Source organism: Chionomys nivalis, chromosome 8 (genome assembly GCF_950005125.1).
Source record: "Chionomys nivalis chromosome 8, mChiNiv1.1, whole genome shotgun sequence".
In the NCBI taxonomy this organism is placed as follows: domain Eukaryota; kingdom Metazoa; phylum Chordata; class Mammalia; order Rodentia; family Cricetidae; genus Chionomys; species Chionomys nivalis.
The window spans coordinates 19,123,886-19,144,897 of record NC_080093.1 but is presented as its reverse complement, the minus strand read 5'-3'; the positions used below and the strand labels follow the sequence as shown (position 1 = coordinate 19,144,897).

The 21,012-nt window shown below is 38.2% G+C and overlaps 1 protein-coding gene across 3 annotated transcripts in view; it reads left to right on the top strand.

Moving 5' to 3' along the window:
- Lcor (ligand dependent nuclear receptor corepressor) overlaps positions 1 to 21,012 on the top strand; it is a 119,576-nt gene that overhangs the window by 15,361 nt on the left and 83,203 nt on the right. The window lies entirely within an intron of this gene.

Sequence of the window (21,012 nt, the reverse complement as noted above, 5' to 3'; positions counted from 1 at the left end):
CTGGTCTACAAGAGCTAGTTCCAGGACAGGCTCCAAAACCACAGAGAAACCCTGTCTCGAAAAACCAAAAAAAAAAAAAAAAGAAATGTTAAAAGTCTTACATTCTTGATCATCCCACATTTTTATTTACATCTTTTATTTTATGCTATTTAACATCACAGTAACCTTACGTGACCCCTATTTTAATTTTGCAGGATGCCTAAAAAGCTGTGTGAATTGTTATAACAAATTTACTTTTGTTGTAATTTGTAAAATTTAGCTGGGTTGTCAGCAATAGGGATTCTTTTGTGTATTCATGGCTAGTTGCTGCAGTGGCTCTTAAACCCATAGTTACTCCTTTCCTCTCAGCTCATCTCTTCACCTATAGACCTGTGGAAATTTAGGCTGCTTCATAGTGATAGCCTCCAACACCTTCCTTTTGCATGTTAAGACTGCTTGAAAAGCTTTAGAAAAATACCTGCTTGAAGTATTTTTTTAAAGTACTGAGCACTTGAGCAAAATTGCTGAAGGATTTGTTTAAGAAGCTATAGTTAGAGCCCAGCAGTGGTGGCAATAGGCTTTAATCCCAGCACTCTGGAGGCTGTGATAGGCGGCTCTCTGTGAGTTTGAGGCCAGACTGATCTACAAAGCAAGTTTTCTAGAACGGCCAGGACCACACTGAAAAACCCTGTCTCTAAAGACAAAACAAAAACAAAATGATAGTTTCAGCCCCTGAAGGAATCTAAGGCTGGAGTATTATCATTCAGTTCTGCAAGTTTGGAGAAAGGACAAAATTAGTTTTCAAGACAAATTAGGTCTTATTTCTTAAGAAGGAGAAATAGGTATAGTAGGCAAAACTCTATAGATAAATGTACTTGTGACTCCAGTTCTCTTGATGGATTAGGACCATACGATGAATGGAATCGCAACTCCTTAGAAATTGTTGTCCTGCCCCCATCACTTTTAGATGTGACCTCCTGTGGAATTATTGTTGAGGACATGCTTGATTAGGGCTGATTCTAATATTAATATTATGGTTGATGCCTTTTTAGGAAGATGGGAATTTGGATAGAGGGAAGACAGGTAGACTGAAGTGGAGTTAGATGCCAAGGATTGCTGGCAGCCACTACAATCTAGAAAGAAACAAAGGAAAGCCTTTGGGGAGCATTCCCTGTGGGTACTGCCACCTGTCTCCTGGCCTCTGGAATTGCAAATTTGTGTACCATATTAAAGCACTTCTCCAGTGTTCATGACGATATATTTGATGCATACTGAATTGGTACTTTACATTGAACTAATACCCCTAGCTAGTTTTAAATTTCCATACTCCTATGTGTTGAATAAGATATCGATGAAATTTACTCAGTGGATATGTCATACCTTTTAAGTGTTTTATGGGGATTTTCAGTGCCTTTGGAATTTATAGGTTTGACACTACAAATACAGAGTATTTCCCTTCCCATATTTATGTGACTGATTGTATTTATTGAACTCTACAACTTAAGAGTCTAAGTTATTGTTTAGCTGAAGTTAATTCTCAGAGTCTGATTCCAAAAGAGTATAGCTCCTTCTAAACCAGCAGTGAACACAAAATGAGATCTCTATAGTAAATATGAACCAGAAGCCAGAGTATAAAAGAAAGTGTCTCAGCATATAGCTGTTAAGGTGGTAGTTAATATTTTGGTGAGACTGAGCAAAAAACTAAGGTTAGCTTAAAATAGTATTTCTGCATTTGAACTCATTTTTTGCAGAGTTGGTTAACACCTTTAAGGCTGACTGAACTAGAGTACACTTGTGAATTTTCAAGTTTCTAATTTATATATGTATATATTTTTATTTCTTGATGACAGTGTTTTGCTATGTACTTCAGGCTGGCTGTACCATGCCAACTTAAAAGTGGGTATTTTCTGTAGATAATATTTTAGAACTTTGTGGTCTATAGATTCACTTTTAAGGAACTTAAGACTTTATTGAAAAATTAGAGTTTGGGGATATAGCAAACATTACCTCCTCCCCTTTTCTGGGCTTGGTGATGCAAGTCTTTTTTTTTTTTTTGGTTTTTCGAGACAGGGTTTCTCTGTGGCTGTGGAGCCTGTCCTGGAACTAGCTTTGTAGACCAGGCTGGTCTCGAACTCACAGAGATCCGCCTGCCTCTGCCTCCCAAGTGCTGGGATTAAAGGCGTGCGCCACCACCGCCCGGCGGTGATGCAAGTCTTTAATCCCATCAGAGGAAGGTGGATCTCTGAGCATTTCAAGACCAGCCAGGGCTACGTAGTGAGACCTTGCTCCTCCCTTCTCCACTCTACCCCCTAAATTCTTTTTCCAAATTCACCAGAAAGAAATAATTCTATCTTAAATTAGTAATAATGAATTTGGTAAGGCTGTTTTTATTTGTACATGTTTGACATGGTATATTTTAAATCTTAGTAATATCTTTTCAGTTCAAAACCTGGAACTCTGAAGCATGTGATAAAAAGCCTGTTTCTATCCACTGTGGCTACCATCTGTCCATCTTCCTCCAATTCCCCAGACCAGCCAAAGCTACATGTACAAAGTCTTATTTCTACATAGTGAGAAATAAGACTCCTGGACACTCTCTCCTTCAGTGGGAGATGGATTCTGAAAGCTGGGCTGCCTTGATCCTTCTGTAGGAAGCCTGAAACATGGTTGTTGGAGCACCCGCATTATGTTTTTGAGCCATAAGAGTTTTAAGAAAGTGAGATTTAAAGGGGTTATGTGGTCCCTATAAACCACCATGCTCAGCCATACCTGTAATGGCACTAAGGGAGGCCAAGACAGGAGGACCATGAGTTCAAGGGTTGCAAAGAAGGCTCTGTCTTCATAAAACAAATCAGCAAATTGTTCAGATAGGGTCTGAAGGCTTGGCCTTATGTTTACTTGAATACTTAATTAGGGTAGTGGCATTTATTTAATTAGTGTAGAGGAAGTTGAGTTTGTTAGGTGGTTTAGCTTTTTATTTAGTGTGTTCTGGTTAATTGGGTGCTTTCTTTGGGCATGCTTGTTTTTCCTACTCTGACTTGGACATTATTAGTTAATTCTCTTATGTCTGATACCTAGAAACTACAGGAGAAGCTCACAGTGGAAATATACACAACAGGGATTAGTAATAAACGTGCCCAATTAAGGAAGAACCAAAGAAGAGTTAAGTGTTGGTAGAAACTAATAACACAGAGTTCAGTCCTGTATTTTGAGATCCTGGTTGATAAGGAAGTAGCTACTCAGTGACTCATAGATACTAATCCAAAATGTTCTCTGCCAACTAAAGGCATATTGATTTATAAGAAGGGTAAACTTCATTTACTTTGGGGTCATTAGATGATTTGGTTGGATTGTGTTTTAATTTAGTCATTAAGCTAAATATTCTATGAGCATTTGTGTACACAGGAATACAGTGATGGTGAATGAGGGATCAGAGTAAACTGTGTTCATACTACACAGACCTTAATAAGAGAAACAGCAGCATTACAAATGTTCTGAAACAAGACACTCTCTATGTGTATTATGGGGGTAGGAGACTTTCTGAGAAAAGAAATTGTAATTTCATAGTTAAAAGAGCAAGAGCATTGAGTAAATAGGAAGAAGGGGAGGAAAAAGGTACTGGGTAGAAAAATAGTCTTCTACATAATACTTTTAGACTATTTTTTAAAAGTCTGTAAAATAAAAATTAGACCTGATTTTCAAATATGTTTTCTTTTTACTACTTATCACATTTAAACATTCTTTAAAAAGATTAAACTTTGTAGAATTTAAACAGCTATTTATTTGAAATAGATTTTTACTGTGTAGCCCTGGTTGGCCTGAAACTCACTTTGTGGACCAAGTTGGCCTTGACCTCAGATCTATCTGCCTCTGCTTCCCTAGTGCTTGGAGTACAGGCATGTACCCTCATTCCCAGCCTTTTGTTTTTATTAGGTGCATGGCTAAACGCCTGCATGAACATCTGTATGCTTAGTGCCCAAGGAGACCAGAAAGGATATTGGATTTCCTGGAACTGCAGTTACAAATTTTTTTTTTTTGGTTTTTCGAGACAGGGTTTCTCTGTAGCTTTTGGTGTCTGTCCCAGAACTAGCTCTTGTAGATCAGGCTGGCCTCGAACTCCCAGAGATCCGCCTGCCTCTGCCTCCCGAGTGCTGGGATTAAAGGCGTGCGCCACCACCGCTCAGCTACAAATGTTTTTGAGTAGCCTTCTGGATAGTAGGAATCAAACCTGGGTCCTTTGGAAGAGTAACCAGTGCTCCTAACCTTTGACCCCTTTCTCCAGATCCTGTAGAAGTTTTTGGCTTTTTTTAAAAACTGGAGACTTTGACACATGGGGAAATTTAGTGGGGGCAAAGTGCTGGATGAGAGAGTGTTCTGTTAAAATGGTATAGGAAGAGAAGACAACTATACTGAATATTCCCATAAATTCACAGATATACAAGTATCTTTAGTAGACATTCTTATCATTTTTACTCTCATTTTTCTAAGATCAAATAGTAATTATTTTTCCTTCATTGAGATACAATTAAAATATACAATTAAGAGAGTTATATATATACACCCATGACCTTCACCCCAAACCAGAATATAGACCATTTCCAGCCTCTTAGAAAAGAAAGTTGGCTAGTGTTCTTTTCCAACCTACACTCTGTGGCGCATGCCTGAATCCCAGCACTTGGGAGGTCGAGGCAGGCAGATCTCTCTGAATTCCAGGCCAGCCTAATCTTACAAGAGCTAGTTCCAAAACAGGCTCCAAACCTACAGAGAAATCTTGTCTCAAAAAAACAAAAAACAAACAAAAATTAGCCTAGCCCACACTCATTTATTTTCTGTAATACAGATGAGACAACATGTAATTTTTGGTGTTTGAAAGGCCTGTTTTATTGAAACATAATAGTTTTGTTTTGGTTTTGGGATATTTTCTCTGTTGTAGCCCTGGTTGTCCTAGAACTTACTTTATAGACCAGGCTGGCCTTGAATTTAGAGATGTGGGATGTCCTTCTGTATGTGTGTTGCTTTTATTGGCTAATGAATAAAGTTGTTTCAGCCAGTGGCCTAGCAGAATATAACCAGGCTGGAAGAGATATAGAGAGTAGGCAGAGACAGAGAGATGCAATGTAGCTGCCAAAGGAAGAATATGCCTGGAACCTTTCTGGTAAGCCACACCCTTGTGGCAATACACAGATTAATAGAAGTGGGTTAATTTAAGATATAAGAGTTAGTTAATAAGAAGCCTGAGCTAATAAGCCAAACAGTGTTACAATTAATCTAGTTTCTGTGTGGTTATTCAGAAGGTCTGCGTGACCAGGAATGAAAGAGCAGTTTCTGCCTACCTGAGTTCTGAGATTAAAGGCTAAACATAATGGGTTCTTTTGTTTGTTTATTTGGTTTGGTTTTTGGTTTTTCGAGACAAAGTGTCTCAGTAATAAATAGCCCTGTCTGTCCTGGAACTCACTTTGTAGACCAGGGTGGCCTTGAACACACAGAGATCCGCCTGCCTCTGCCTTCCTAGTGCAGGGATTAAAGACGTGTACTCCCCCCAGCTTAACATAGAGTTTGCACGTGTTGCATTAATTAGTAGCTCATTCACTTTTTTTGTTTGAAATATAATTCATATGACATATAATTAATCCAGTTCAGCGATTCAGTTGTGCACCTATTGCCATAGACACATTTTAGAGTAGTCATTCCTCATCCTGTTACTACTTTCTCTTGTATCCCCTAAACAAGCCAAACCTTACTAATTTTACTTTGTGTAGATTCACCTGTTCTGGAAGGTGTGTGTGTGTGTGTGTGTGTGTGTGTGTGTGTGTGTGTGTGTGTGTGTGAAGGGTTTTACACTGTGAAGCTTAGAGTGGACTAAAATTCATGTCAGTTCCTCATGTTTTACCTTCAGAGTACTGGGATTGCAAACAAGAACCATCCCCACCTCACTTAGTTCCTTTTTTTTTTTTTTTTTTTGACTAACGTTCCATTGTGTAGTTATGTCAGTTTACCCATTCTGTTACTAGTAAATCATTGGGTTGTTTGATGGTGTTGTAAATAAGACTGCTTTAAATATTTCTGTTCAAGTCTTTTTTATGGACTTTATTCTTAAACTTAATCTTGGGTAAATACCTAGAAATGAAAATACTGGATCAAAGGGAAGAGATGGTATATGATGTATTTTAATTTTATGTGAAACTGCCAAACTGTTCTCTTAATAGGTTATGTTACTACCGTACATTGTCACTTAGCACTCTTTTCTAATTTGAACACACTAATAATTTTCCATGACCACTGATTGTTTCATGCTCCCACTCCCAAGTTTTTTTTTAAAACTAGTTGGTTAATCTTTTTTTAAATTTTTTTTAAATTTAAGATCCTTCTATAACTAGAATCGTTAATATTGCAGCATTGTTGCTTTGTAAGATTTGTCTACAGATAATATGTATCACATGTAAATTGAACAATCATCTTTATCACCAAAGTAGCCCACTAAAATTTTAGTAGATTGTTTAATCTGTGTATTAATTTAGTGAGGAGGAATTGATAGCTTTAATGCTAAATTTTCCAATATGGTATGGTATAAGGAGTGGTTACCTTTACAAAGTCATATCTATTTATTCATTCATTCATTCATTCATTCATTCATTCCAGGGTCTCTCTGTGTATCCCTGACTGGTCTGGAATTTAGTTGTGTAGACCAGGCTGGCCTCAAAACCCAAGAGATCCACCTATCTCTGTCTACTGAGTACTGGACTTAAAGGCATAACTACCAGTGGCCAGCCAAAAGTCATTACATTTTTTTTCTTTCTTTTTTTTTTTTTTTTTTGTTTTTTCGAGACAGGGTTTCTCTGTGGCTTTGGAGCCTGTCCTGGAACTAGCTCTTGTAGACCAGGCTGGCCTCGAACTCACAGAGATCCGCCTGCCTCTGCTTCCCGAGTGCTGGGATTAAAGGCGTGCGCCACCACCGCCCGGCCTAAGTCATTACATTTTTAACATAATGAATTGTAGTTTTAGGTAATACAGAGGCCCTTTGTATTAAATCAAATTCCCCTATAAGTATAGTTTGCATTTAACATTTTTTTTTAATAGGTTTTGTTTCATTTTGTTTTGATGGTGCAGATTGAATTTAGGGCTTGACACATTCACATTCTAATTTAGCTACACTTCCAAACTTCACAGTTTTTGTATTTATAACTGTATGATTGTATATTTGAATCATTAAGTATTTGATGGGACTTCTACTTATCTTGTTTCACATTGTTATTTTTACTTGAAAATAAGTCTGGCATGTAGTGAGTATTCAGTAAGTACTTTTCCCTTAGTTTTTGAATGAATGGAAATCAGTGTCTTAATCCTTCTTCAGCAGAATTTTATATGACATTAAACTGTAAGCTTTCTTGAAGACTGGAGACTTACCATTAAGTGTCTGTTAGTGATTGGTGGGGCTCTTATTTAAATCCAGTCAAGTTCTGACTCAGTGCCTGAATTCCTAAACATTAAGTCCTAGCTAGACTGTGGCAGCGCACACCTGGTAGGCAGAGGCAGGCAGATCCCTGTGAGCTGAAGGCTAAACTGGTCTTCATAGCAAGTTCTGAGTTTGTACCAGAAGTAGGAACTGTTAAAATTTACTCAGTGCGTATGTCATACCTTTTAAGTGTTTTATGGGGATTTTCAGTGCCTTTGGAATTTATAGGTTTGATTACAAATACAGAGTATTTCCCTTCCCATATTTATGTGACTGATTGTATTTATTGAACTCTACAACTTAAGAGTCTAAGTTATTGTTTAGCTGAAGTTAATTCTCAGAGTCTGACTCCAAAAAAAAAAAAAAACAAACCATTTATAACTAATAAAATTACTCAAAGACAAAAAACACTGACATGTGCTGTAAACCCATTGCATATAAGAAATAAATTAGAACTTACAGACTATTCACATCTCAACTGTTTTCACTTAGGTGCTATTTGAAATTATTCTGTTTTCATATATTAAACCTATTCTAGTTTTTTTTCCCCTAAAGGTAAAATCTTCCACTAAAACAATACTATTTCTTTGTCCTCCAAATTTTTCTGTAGTCATTTTTAATTTTTTTTTTTAATGTGTGAGTTTTACCTGCATGTGTATATGTGCACCAACCACATAAGTGCCTGGTGTATTCAGAAGTCAAAGGAGGGTGTCGGTCCTCTAGAACCAGGGTTGTAGTTAGTTGTGAGTCACATGAGTTCTACTTGTTACTATTGCAGAGGACCCAGGTTCAGTTTCCAGTACCCACATGGCAGTTCTGTATCTTCTGATGTCTTTGGGCAGCACCACACACACACAGACACACACACACTTTGCTGTCTTTTAATCAGTATGCTAAGAGATCCTGCAAGTTGTTTGCAGGTTCCTTATATTTAATAAAAAATTTTTGCCACTTTTGTGTACACTGACATTAAGATTCTTTGTGGTTCTTGCCTGTTTTGTTCCATCTTGTCTTTGGCATTGTCAGTGCCCTTTTTCTAAACATCATGCCATTAACATGTTAGAAATTCTTCATTTGATCCCCATAATTTTCATGAATGAATAATTATTGCTGACTGTCTCAAATCAGTATAGTAGCAGCTAACATTCATATAGCATTTTACATGCTGACACTGACATGGACAGTACAGTCTTTATAATGACTTGTAATTTTGTAAGTAGAGCCGTGCTCTCATTTTCTACCTTTGTACATTCTATATACACAGTTCTAATGAATATATAATTTTTGCTGTATTATTAAGAGATTGATAGTCTGTTAGAACATACGGACAAGGAAATGAATAAGCATCTTAGAATTACAAAATTCCAATGAAGATAAATGATGTTTAATCTTGATTTTAATTGAGGAGTTTGAAACTGTAAGGTAAAACTCTTTGCTTGTTTTGCTGACAATTTGAACCATCAAAGGGGCTATCTTAAAGGTTCTCCTGCTGGTCTAAGCTGGAAAATTTCAAATATTTAAAAAAAAATGATTGCAGTAGATATCAGATCATATCAGATTAATAAAAATCCAGTGTTTATAGCAGCACTACTATTTTTAGAGATACTATTTTTATTTTATGTGTGAGTATATTGTCTGCGTGTATGTATGGTATCATGTAGATGATGTCTGAGGAAACCAGAAAAGGTATTGGATTTTCTGGAACTAGAATTACAGGTAGTTTGTGAACCACCGTGTGGATGCTGGGAACCAAACGTAGGTCCTCTTAAGAGCAGTAAGTGCACCTAACCACTGAACCATCTCTTTGTCTTTATTTAATATATACTTATAATTATAATATTAATATATACTTATATTATAATTGTATATATTTATGTATGGATATGTGTTTTTGAGTATATATGTGTCATGAAGATAAGAGGGCTTGAGATTTTTTGGACCCAGAGTTAAATATATAGGTGGTCATGAGTCACCTGACACAGGTGCTGGGAAGTGAATTCTTTTCTCTGCAAGTATGGTGCATGCCCTTAACCACTGAACCATCTCTCCATCCATCTACTTTTCTCCTCATAACACCTTTAAAAACAGGGTCTAGGGATGATTGGCATTGAATTTGTGGTCTTGCTGTCTTATTCTCTGGATTGCCATGTGTCACCATGCCCAACTATCATGCACTTGATTTTATGACATAGTCCAAAGCACTGCCCTAAACTATATTCTAATCTATAATCATTAGTCCAAATTTAATTTTAAAAGTAACAGGAGGCAGACCATTGTAAAGCTATATATAAATGCTTGAGATCAGACTTGTTTAGATTTTAGAATATTTACATAGACTGCTAGTGAATGACTTCTGTGTTCCTAATCTGAAGAGCTCCAAAATCCGTGTCTTTTGAGGACCATGTTAGAGCAAAAATGTTTGGTGACTCCAGATTTTAACTTGAGGAAGTATGTAGGCTATTGTGAGGACTGAAACTTCTACGCTGAGCAAAGTTGTCAGCATTGGAAGTTGTTGTTTTTTATTAGTTGGAGAGTTAATGTGATGAGATCTGCTTGAGTTTTAGCAAACTAGCTGACATTTTGAAAAATAGGGCAAGCGTTTCAGGATTGGGATTGGGAGCCAGGGGTCCCACAGATCCATGGTGAGTTCTTCATTGTGTTTCACCAGGTTATGGGAGGTGAAGGTTGCCCCATTCATGTAGTAGGAGAAAGAGGGAAGGAGTTAAGACTGTGAATGTAATGGGAAGGTTGAGGGTTGGTAATCCCACAGTTTCCCTAGAGAATAATATGGAGAATGGGAAGACTTTAAGGCTTTAGGTTTAAACAATTAGAAGTTCAAAGTTGTCATTTACCAAGAATGGGTAGACTTAATACAATTTAAAGGAGGCTAAATAGGTGTTCAATGAGTTTATTACTATTTTTAAGAAGCAAGGGTATGAGAAAGTTGGCATGAATGAGGTAACCCTTCACTGCCAGTCTCAGAGTGTTTGGAACCATGCAAGTTTTCACTCTGTCATTCAAGGTTGTTCCTGATTTTTTTTTTTGCGGGAAGTTTTTGTTTTGATTTTTTTGTGTTTTTCTAGATGTGTATAACATCTACTCAGTGTTGATTATTATGCCTAAATGTTCAAATACAGTTTATTCAGTCCTCATAAAAACCCCATGAAATAAGTACATTGTTAGTATCATACCTGTCTCACATGAAGCATATAGTAATGAGGAACTTACCCAAGGTCCTGCATTGTAGAAAAAGCAAAGCTCAGAGTCAAACCCACATTGTTTGATTTCAGAAGTAAGGTTATAAACCATATGTAGTGGTGTGTTCCTCTACTCTCGTCTAAGCACAACTCAAGCCTGACTGTGTTTATCTCCTGATCAAATAGATGTATTTTCTTTTCCTTGTTTTTCATTCCTTGTGATTTCTTTGTAGTAAAAATATAGAGTGGGACTCCTGGCATGGACCCAAAGCTTATTCCAAGTCATCTACACACAGAGGTTATGAGTAACAGGCATGTGAGTAGCTTTAGAAATCGTTACTTGAGCTTAGTATAGTGGCAAACCCTGAACTCCCAGAACCTCAGGGAGACTAAAACAGTAGGGTCATTGAGTTTGAGGATAGCTTGAGCTATTATACAAAGCCCCCCCCCCAAAAAAAAACCCCAAAGCAACAAAATTTTATTTGTATAATGTAAAAATCAATAGTAAGATGCAAATGCTAATAAAAAGATGTAGATATGGTATCTTTTTGTTTTGCTTTTATTTTATTTTGGTTTTTCTTTTTTTTTAAAATATTTATTATGTATACAATATTCTGTCTGTGTGTATGCCTGCAGGCCAGAAGAGGGCACCAGACCCCTCTACAGATGGTTGTGAGCCACCATGTGGTTGCTGGGAATTGAACTCAAGACCTTTGGAAGAGCAGGCAATGCTCTTAACCTTTGAGCCATCTCTCCAGCCCTTATTTTGGTTTTTCAAGACAAGGTTTCTCTGTGTAGCTCTGAAACTTGCTCTGTAGACCAGACTGGCCTCCAACTCAGAACTGTCTGCCTTTGCCTCCCAGGGATTAAGGCTGTGCCACCATCATCCTTACTGTATTTGTCTTTTGTAATTTTTTTGTCCTCATTTTTCATGATAGTTTCTTGCTCTTATTACTTTATTTATTTATTTCCTTGTTAATTATTGGAGAGGTAGGGCATTGAGATCAGATGATAACCTGCAGGAGTTGGTTTTCTGCTTCCATCAGATGAGTCCTCCTGAGCCATCTGGCTATACCTGTTTTATTTTTAGATTTTTAAGATTTATTTCTGTATTATATATACAGTGCTCTGTCTGCATGTTTGCCTACACAATAGGAAAGGGCACCAGATCTCATTACAGATGGTTGTGAGCCACCATGAGGTTGCTGGGAATTGAACTCAGATCTTCTAAAAGAACAGCCAGTGAGTGCTCTTAACCTCTGAACCACCTTCCAGCCCCTAAGTTGTTTTAAGTGATAAAAATTTTTACATATTTATGCTGTAAAACATGATGTCTTAGTGGATGTATGTATGGCAGAATAGCTTAATTTAAAGGTTAATAAATGTACAATTTGTTCTGAAGCTGTAACTCATTAGAACACTTGACTAGGTACACATAATCACTGTAAAGGAAAACAAATAGTATCTTTCTTAAAACACTTAACTATACAGCTCACTTATACATTAGTATTTCACATATGATTGTATATGTCATAATAGTTTTAAATGTTTACATACAAAAAATGTTTACATACATTACAGATCAAAAAGCTATCCTCCCCTACATAGATAGTTTGATGTCGATTTGGGATTCATGACCCTATCTCAAACAAAAGAATTAAGGGAAGATCATTAGTAGGAGGTTAGATAATGAAGTATATTTAGAAAAATCCACTTAACTCACCAGGCAGATGCTTTACAAATAACCAGTGGATGATATAAAAGAGGTAATGCTAGTCAGGATTTTTTTTTTTTTTTAAAAACAACTATAAAATAGACCTGGATAATAGTTATCTTTTAGGAAATGTTTAACTTTTAAAATTCAGATACAGGAAATCTGCAGCTCTCTTTGTGTATAGTTCTGGGATTTTTACTGTATATAAATAGATTCTTGTGTACCTCAGTTAAGGTATATAAAATAGTATAGAGGCCACGGCTATACTTGTTAAGCACCCCTAGCGTATTGTTGTAGCTCAGATTGGCCTAAAACTTTTGGTTTTTCGAGACAGGGTTTCTCTGTGGTTTTGGTTCCTGTCCTGGAACTAGCTCTTGTAGACCAGGCTGATCTCGAACTCACAGAGATCCGCCTGCCTCTGCCTCCCAAGTGCTGGGATTAAAGGCGTGCGCCACCACCGCCCGGTTGGCCTAAAACTCTTCCTCCATTTCCCATGTACTGTGAGAGGCATTCTTTTTTAGCAATCCTCGGGCAACTTCTGATCTGTTCTTCATTTCTGTAGTTTTATTTTTTTGAAAATGTTGTATAGATAGTATTATTCTATATGTAAGAATTTGAAGTTATTAATTGGTCAATCCATATTTTATTTCCAATTGAACCTTTTCCCAGGCCGTTGTTTCACTACTTCCTTTGTATGATTGGGCAGTTTAGGTCACCACAACAAAACAGCATAGACAGGATGCTTTCAAGGACAGGTATTTGTTTCCATACAGTATAGTTCTAAGATCAGAGTTCAGCAATGTTTGCTCCTGCTGGGGGCTCTCCATCTTTCTGTTTCCTCATTATTATTACAGATAGCCTTTTGTGTGCAGAAAGAGCAATATTGATACATGTGTGCACTTTACCTCATATCTCTTCTAATGACTTGAATTCTGTTGGCAGAGGGCCCCAACCTAATGACATAATTTTCATTGCTTCTTTAAAATTTCTATCTCTAAATGAAACTAGGACTTTTCCATAGGGATGGGTGGAAGTGCTGCCACTTTTAGTCTTTAACAGTTACTTTTATATCTGAATAACATTTCGTTGTGAGATTATCTGATAGACACTGGAAGGTTTCTACTTTTTAACTATTAATAATATTTCTGTGAACATTCATGTATAAGTTTCTGTTGGTTTTTCTTTCTCTTGAGTGTATACCCCAGTGTAGAATACTGGATCATATAATAATTTTCACTTTTGAAAAATATAACTATTTACATTTATTTGTGCAGGTGAAATGTGGGTAAATGGGTGTGTATGAGCCAAGTACCACTGTGGGCATGAAGGTCAGAGGACAGACAGTTCATGGAAATTGCTTGTTTCCACAATGTGGGTTCCAGAATCCAGCCCTCTTAGTGCTCCTGATATATATATGATGAAAATATTCGTCATATCCATTTAACACCCTTCTTCCTCTTCAATATGCTCCCCCAATTTAATGTTCTTTAAAAATTCTATTGATTTATTTTTATTTATGTGATATTCGTGGGTCTATGTGAGTATAGGCCACTTGTGTGAGTGCCCACAGGGATCAAGAGGGTGGTTGGATCCCCTGGAACTAGAGTTACGGGTGGATTGTTGTGCACTACCCAACATTAGGTACTGGGAACCAAATTCTGGTCCTGGAATATCAAGAAGCACTCTCAACTGTGTCATTCTGTCAACCCCCATATTTTTAACTTATTGAGACACCTCTACACTGATTTTCATAATGGTTGTACCAGTTTATGTATACTTTGGCCAATGCTGAATTGAGAGTTGTCCTTTCCCAATGTGCTTCCCCAACGTTTATTGTCATTTTCCTTTTTTTTTCTTTCTCTCTGTGTCTCCCCCTCTCCTAAAAATTTTTGTTTTTGGCTGTCCTGGAACTTACGTTGTAGGGCCAGGCTGGCCTCAGATGCACAGAGAGAGATCCACCTGCCTCTGCCTCCCAAGTGCTGGGCTTAAAGGTGTGCACTGACCATCATTTGTTTTTTTGGTTTTTTTTTTTTTTTTTTTTTTTTTTGATTTTCGAGACAGGGTTTCTCCGTAGCTTTTGGTTCCTGTCCTGGAACTAGCTCTTGTAGACCAGGCTGGCCTCGAACTCACAGAGATCCGCCTGCCTCTGCCTCCCGAGTGCTGGGATTAAAGGCCTGCGCCACCACCGCCCGGCTTCATTTGTTTTCTTAATGCTGACAGTTCTGATTAGGGTGAAGTAAAATCTCAAAGTAGTTTTAATTTGTACTTCCCTAATGGCTGATGATGTCAAACATAAATAAATTTGCATTTCTTCTTATGAGAACTCTGTGTTCTGCTTCATAGCCCAGTTTTTTTTGTTTTTTTGTTTTGTTTTGGTTTTGGTTTTTCGAGACAGGGTTTCTCTGTAGCTTTGGAGCCTGTCCTGGAACTCCCTTTGTAGACCAGGCTGGCCTCGAACTCACAAAGATCCACCTGCCTCTGCCTCCCGAGTGCTGGGATTAAAGGCGTGCGCCACCACCGCCCAGCCATAGCCCAGTTTTTGATTGGGTTGTTTCTTGAGTTTCTTTCTTTTTTTTTTTTTGGTTTTTCGAGATAGGGTTTCTCTGTGGCTTTGGAGTCTGTCCTGGAACTAGCTGTTGTAGACCAGGCTGGTCTCGAACTCACAGAGATCCGCCTACCTCTGCCTCCCAAGTGCTGGGATTAAAGGCGTGCGCCACCACCGCCCGGCCTTGAGTTTCTTTTATAGTCTAGATACTAATCCTTTGTCAGATGTATAGCTGGCAAAGATTTTTCTCCCATTTTGATGACTGCTTCTTTACTCTATTGATGAATTCCTTAGTTGTACAGAACCTTTTGAGTTTTAGAGGTCCATTTATTGATTATGCACCTTATTTTCTGAACAGTCATATTTGGAAAGTGCTGCATCTTATTTTATTGTTTTAATTTTGAGACTTGGTCTCTTTCTATGTAGCTTTAGCTGACCTGGAACTTACTATTTACAGAGACCCACCTGCCTCTGCCTCCCCAAGTGCTGGGATTAAAGGCGTGCACCACCACACCTTCTTGTCTGGATCTTCAAGTGTATTCTCTCTCTTCTAGCAATTTCAACTCTTATTTTTTGTTTTTTTTTATTGATTTTTGTTGAGCTCTGCATTTTTCTCTACTCCCGTCCATTCTTCTCTCCTCCTCTTCCTTCCCCTCCCCTTAAACCATGCCCCCAAGGTCCCCATACTCCCAATTTACTCAGGAGATCTTGTCTTTTTTACTTCCTATGTTCTCTCTTAGAGTCCTCATTGTTGTCTGGGTTCTCTGGGATTATGATTTGTAGGCTGGTTTTCTTCGCTGTATGTTTAAAAACCACTTATGTGTGAGTACATATGATAATTGTCTTTCTGGGTCTGGGTTACCTCACTCACAATGATGTTTTCTAGCTCTATCCATTTGCCTGCAAATTTCAAGATCTCTTTTTTTTTTTTTCTGCTGTGTAGTACTCCATTGTATAAATGTACCACATTTTCCTTATCCATTCTTCAGTTGAGGGACATTTAGGTTGTTGCTAGGTTCTGGCTGTGACAAACAGTTCTGTTAAGAACATAGTTGAGCACATGCCCTTGTGGCACGATTAAGCAACCTTTGGATATATACCCAAAAGTGGTATTACTGGGTCTTGAGGAAGGTTGTTTCCTAATTTTCTGAGAAATCACCATACTGATATCTAAAGGGGCTGTACCAGCTTGCATTCCCACCAGCAATGCAGAAGTGTTCCCCTTTCCTCACAGCCTCTCCAGCATAAGTTGTCACCAGTGTTTTTGATCTTGTCCATTCTTACAGGTGTAAGATGGAATCTCAGAGTTGTTTTGATTTGCATTTCTCTGATGGCTAAGGTTGTTGAGCATTTCCTTAAGTGTCTTTCAGCCATTTTAGATTCCTCTGTTGAGAGTTTTCTGTTTAGGTCTGTATTCCATTTTTCTTTTTTATTGGATTATGTGATCTTTTGGTGTCCAATTTTGTGATTCTTTGTATATTTTGGAGATCAGACCTCTGTCTGATGTGGAGTTAGTGAAGATCTTTTCCCATTCTGTAGGCTGTCGTTTTGTCTTGTTGACCGTGTCCTTTGCTTTACAGAAGCTTTTCACTTTCAGGAGGTCCCATTTATTAATTGTTGCTCTCAGTGTCTGTGCTACTGGGGTTATATTTAGGAAGTGGTCTCCTGTACTAATGCATTCAAGTGTACTTCTCACTTTCTCTTCTATGAGGTTAAGTGTGGCTAGCTTTATGTTGAGGTCTTTGATCCATTTTTTGCATGGTGATAGATATGGATCTATTTTCAAGCTTCTACATGTTGATGTCCAGTTATGCCAGCACCATTTGTTAAATATGCTTTCTTTTTTCCATTTGATATTTTTTGTCAAAAATCAGGTGTTTGAAAGTGTCGGGTCTTCGATTTGATTCCATTGGTCCTCCTTTCTTTTTTTTTTTTTTTTGGTTTTTCGAGACAGGGTTTCTCTGTGGTTTTGGAGCCTGTCCTGGAACTAGCTCTTGTAGACCAGGCTGGTCTCGAACTCACAGAGATCCGCCTGCCTCTGCCTCCCGAGTGCTGGGATTAAAGGCGTGCGCCACCACCGCCCGGCTCCTCCTTTCTTTTTATGCCAATACCAGGATGTTTTCAGTACTGTAGCTCTGTAGTAGAGTTTGAAGTCAGGTATTGTGATGCCTCCAGAAATTATTTTATTGTACAGGATTGTTTTGGCTGTCCTTGGTTTTTTGCTTTTCCATGTGAAATTGAGTACTGTTCATCTTAGGTCTGTTAAGAATTTTGCTGGGCATTGCATTGAATTTGTAGATTGCTTTTGGTAAGATTGCCATTTTTACTATGTTAATTCTACCTACTCCAAAACATGGGAGATCTTTCTACTTTCTGGTGTCATCTTCAGTTTCTTTCTTCAAATATTTAAAGTTCTTGTCATGCAAGTCTTTCACTTGTTTGGTTAGAGTTACTCCAAGATATTTTATGCTATTTGTGGCTATTGTGAAGGGTGATACTTCTCTGATTTCTTTCTCAGCCCATTTATCATTTGTGTACAGGAGAGCTACTGAATTTTTTTTTTTTTTTAATCTTGTACCTTCCTACATTACTGCAAGTGTTGATGAGTTGTAGAAGTTCCTTGGTAGAATTTTTGGGGTCACATATGTAAACTATCATATCATCAGCAAATAGTGAGAGTTTGACTTCTTCTTTTCCGATTTGTATCCCCTTGATCTTCTTTTGTTGTCTCATTGCTCTAGCTAGGACCTCAGCAGCTATATTGAATAGATATTGAAAGAGTGGACAACCTTGTCTTGTTCCTGATTTCAGTGGGATCGCTGTGAGTTTCTCTTCGTTTAGTTTGATATTAGCTGTTGGCTAGCTGTATATTGCCTTTATTATGTTTAGGTATGTTCCTTGTATCCCTGCTCTCTTCAAGACCTTTTTTTGTTTGTTTTCTTTTTTTTTTCCATTCAAAAAATTTACACTTCCTTCCCTCCTCCCATTCCCCTCCTGCTCTCCTACTCCCCTTCCTCCCTCCCCCTCCCTCCTTAAAAGAGAGCAGGGACCCCTGCCCTGTGGGAAGTTCAAGCCCCCCCCCCACCCCCAGTCCTAGGAAGCTTTGCATCCAAATATACAAATAGACTAGAAAAGCCAGTACATGCAGCAGAAATAAGTCCTAGTGCCTTTATCAATGGCTTCTCAGTCTGCCCCCATTTTCAGTCACATTCAGAGATTCCGGTTTGATTGTATGCTCATTCAGACCCTGTCCCGCTGGATTTGGTGAGCTCCCATTAGAAGAGGCACACTATCTCAGTGGGTGGACCAACCATTCACAGTCCAGACTTCCTTGCTCATATTATTCCTCCTTCTGCTCTTCAACTGGACCTTGGAGGCTTAGTCTGTTGCTCTGATGAGGGACTTTGTCTCTATATCCATCCATTGCCAAACGAAGACTCCCTTTATCATGAAGGGATGTTGTATTTTGTCGAAAGCCTTTTCAGCGTCTAATGAGATGATCATGTGGTTTTTATTTTTCAGTTTGTTTATATGGTGGATTTTATTGACAGATTTTTTTATGTTAAACTATCCCTGTATCTCGGGAATGAACATGACTCGATCATGGTGAATGACGGTTCTGATGTGTTCTTGGATTTGATTTGCCAGTATATTATTTAGTATTTTTGCATCAGTGTTCATGAGTGAGATTGGTCTGTAATTCTCTTTCTTAGTAATTAATGTCTTTCTGTGGTTTGGGTATCAGAGTAATTGTAGCCTCATAAAAAGAGTCTGACAATGTTCCTTCTGTTTCTTTTGTGTGGAGTATTGGTATTTGAGGAATATTGGTATTAGTTCTTTGAAACTCTTGTAGAATTCTGAGCTGAAACCATCTGGTCCTGGGCTTTTTTTTTTGGTTGAGAGACTTTTGATGACTGTTACTATTTCTTTAGCAGTTATAGGTCTGTTTAATTTGCTCATCTGGTCTTGATTTAATTTTGTTAAGTGATATTTATCGAGAAAGTTGTCCATTTCCTTTAATTTTGTGGAGTACAGGTTTTCGAAATATGACCCGATGATTCTCTGGATTTTCTCCGTGTCTGTTGTTATGTCCCCCCTTTCATTTCTGATTTTGTTAATTTAAGTATTCTCTTTCTGTCTTTTAGTTAGTTTTGATAAAGGTTTGTCTGTTTTGTTGATTTTCTTGAAGAATCAACTCTTTGTCTCAGTGATTTTTTTTTGTATTGTTTCTATTTTGTTGATTTCTGCTCTCAATTTGATTATTTCCTGCCATCTAATTCTCTTGGGTGAATTTGCTTCTTTTTGTTCTAAAGTTTTCAAATTCAACTCTTACTGTTAAGATCCTGTACATCTGTATTTGATATTTATGAGACTGAGAAAGATCTACCCCCAGTCTTCTACATGTAGACACCCAGTTTCCCCAGCACCATTTGTTGAAGATTTTGTCTTTTTGTATTTTTCTCCAATTTCCATTTTTGGCATGTTTGTAAAAAAGTAAGTAGCTTTGGGCTTAGTGGTTAAGAGTGCTTACCACACATTTATACAATGGAATATTACTCAGCTGTAAAAAACAATGACATCATGAAATTTGCAGGCAAATGGATGGAACTAGAAAAAAAAATTGTGATTGAGATAACCTAGACACAGAAAGACAAACACGGTATGTACTCACTCATAAGTGGATATTAGATGTAAAGCAAAGGATAATCTACAGTCCACAGCTCCAGAGAAGTTAGGTAACGAGGACCCTAAGAGGGACACATGGATTGCCCTGGGAATGCAAATTAGATGAGATCTTTTGGGTAAACTGGGAGCAAGGTGGGGGGGGGTAACGGGAAGGGATGGGGGATGAGAACGAGGGAACAGGATGTTCGAGAAGGGGGCACAGAGTGGGAAAGCAGTGAAAGAGATATCTTGATAGAGCCATTATGGAGTCAGTAAGAAACCTGGTGCTAGGGAAATTCTCAAGAATCCACAAGGATGACCCCATTTAAGACTCTTAGCAATAGTGGAGAGGGTGCATGAACTGGTCTTCCCCTGTTAATTAGATTCGTGAATACCCCAACTATTGTCATAGAGCCTTCATCCAGTAACTGATGGAACTAGATGCAGAGTTCCACAACTAAGTACTAGGCCAAGCTCCGGGAATCCAGACAGAGAGGGAGGAGGGAATATATGAGCAAGGGAGGTCAAGATCATGATGGAGAAGTCTACAGACACAGCTGAGCCAAGCTCGTGGAAACTCATGAATTCTAGTCTGACAGCTATGGAGCACCCATGGGACTGAACTAGGCCCTCTGTATGTGGGAGACAGTGGTAAAACTTGGACTATCTTAGGGGCCCCTGGCAGTAGGACCAGGATATATCCCTAGTGTATGAGCTAGCTTGTTGGAGCCGATTCCTTATGGTGGGATGCCCTGCTCAGCCTTAATACAGGGGGCAGGGGCTTGATCCTACCCCATCTAAAGGTGCCAGGATTTGTTGACTTCCCATGGGAGCACTTATCCATTGGTAGGAATGAATTGGGTGGGGAGATGAGGGAGCCGGGTGGAGGGGTGGGAGGGAGAATTGCTGTTGGAATGTAAAATGAAATTTAAAAAAATAAATTAATTAAAAAGAGTACTTACTAGTTGTGTAGATGTCGTAAATGTGGTTCTCAGTACCCACACCAGAAGCCCACAGCTGCTAGTAACTCCATTTCTTTGGGATCTGATGCATTCTGGTCTCTGTGGCCTTGTTCACGTGTAGTGTACATATATTTACATAGTGATACATGTATGTAATTATTTTTCTGAATTTTGTTGTTATAATGACCCCTTTCATATGTACTTCTATTAATTTGGGTCTTCTTTCTCTTTTGGTTAGTTTGGCTAAGAGTTTGTCTACTGTGTTTATTGTTATTAAGAACCAACTTTTAGGTGGCTGGAAAGATGGCTTAGTGGGTAAGAGCACTTCAGAGGACCTGGGTTTGGCTCCCCATATGGTAACTTACAACCAAACATAACTCTTACCTAGGTAGATGCTGAAAAAGAAGGTTTAGTACATTGAGGAACTTCCCAGATCCTGAAACCATAGAACTAGGTCTTTGATTAATTATATCTTTGTCCCTGTTTTGTCAGGTGTT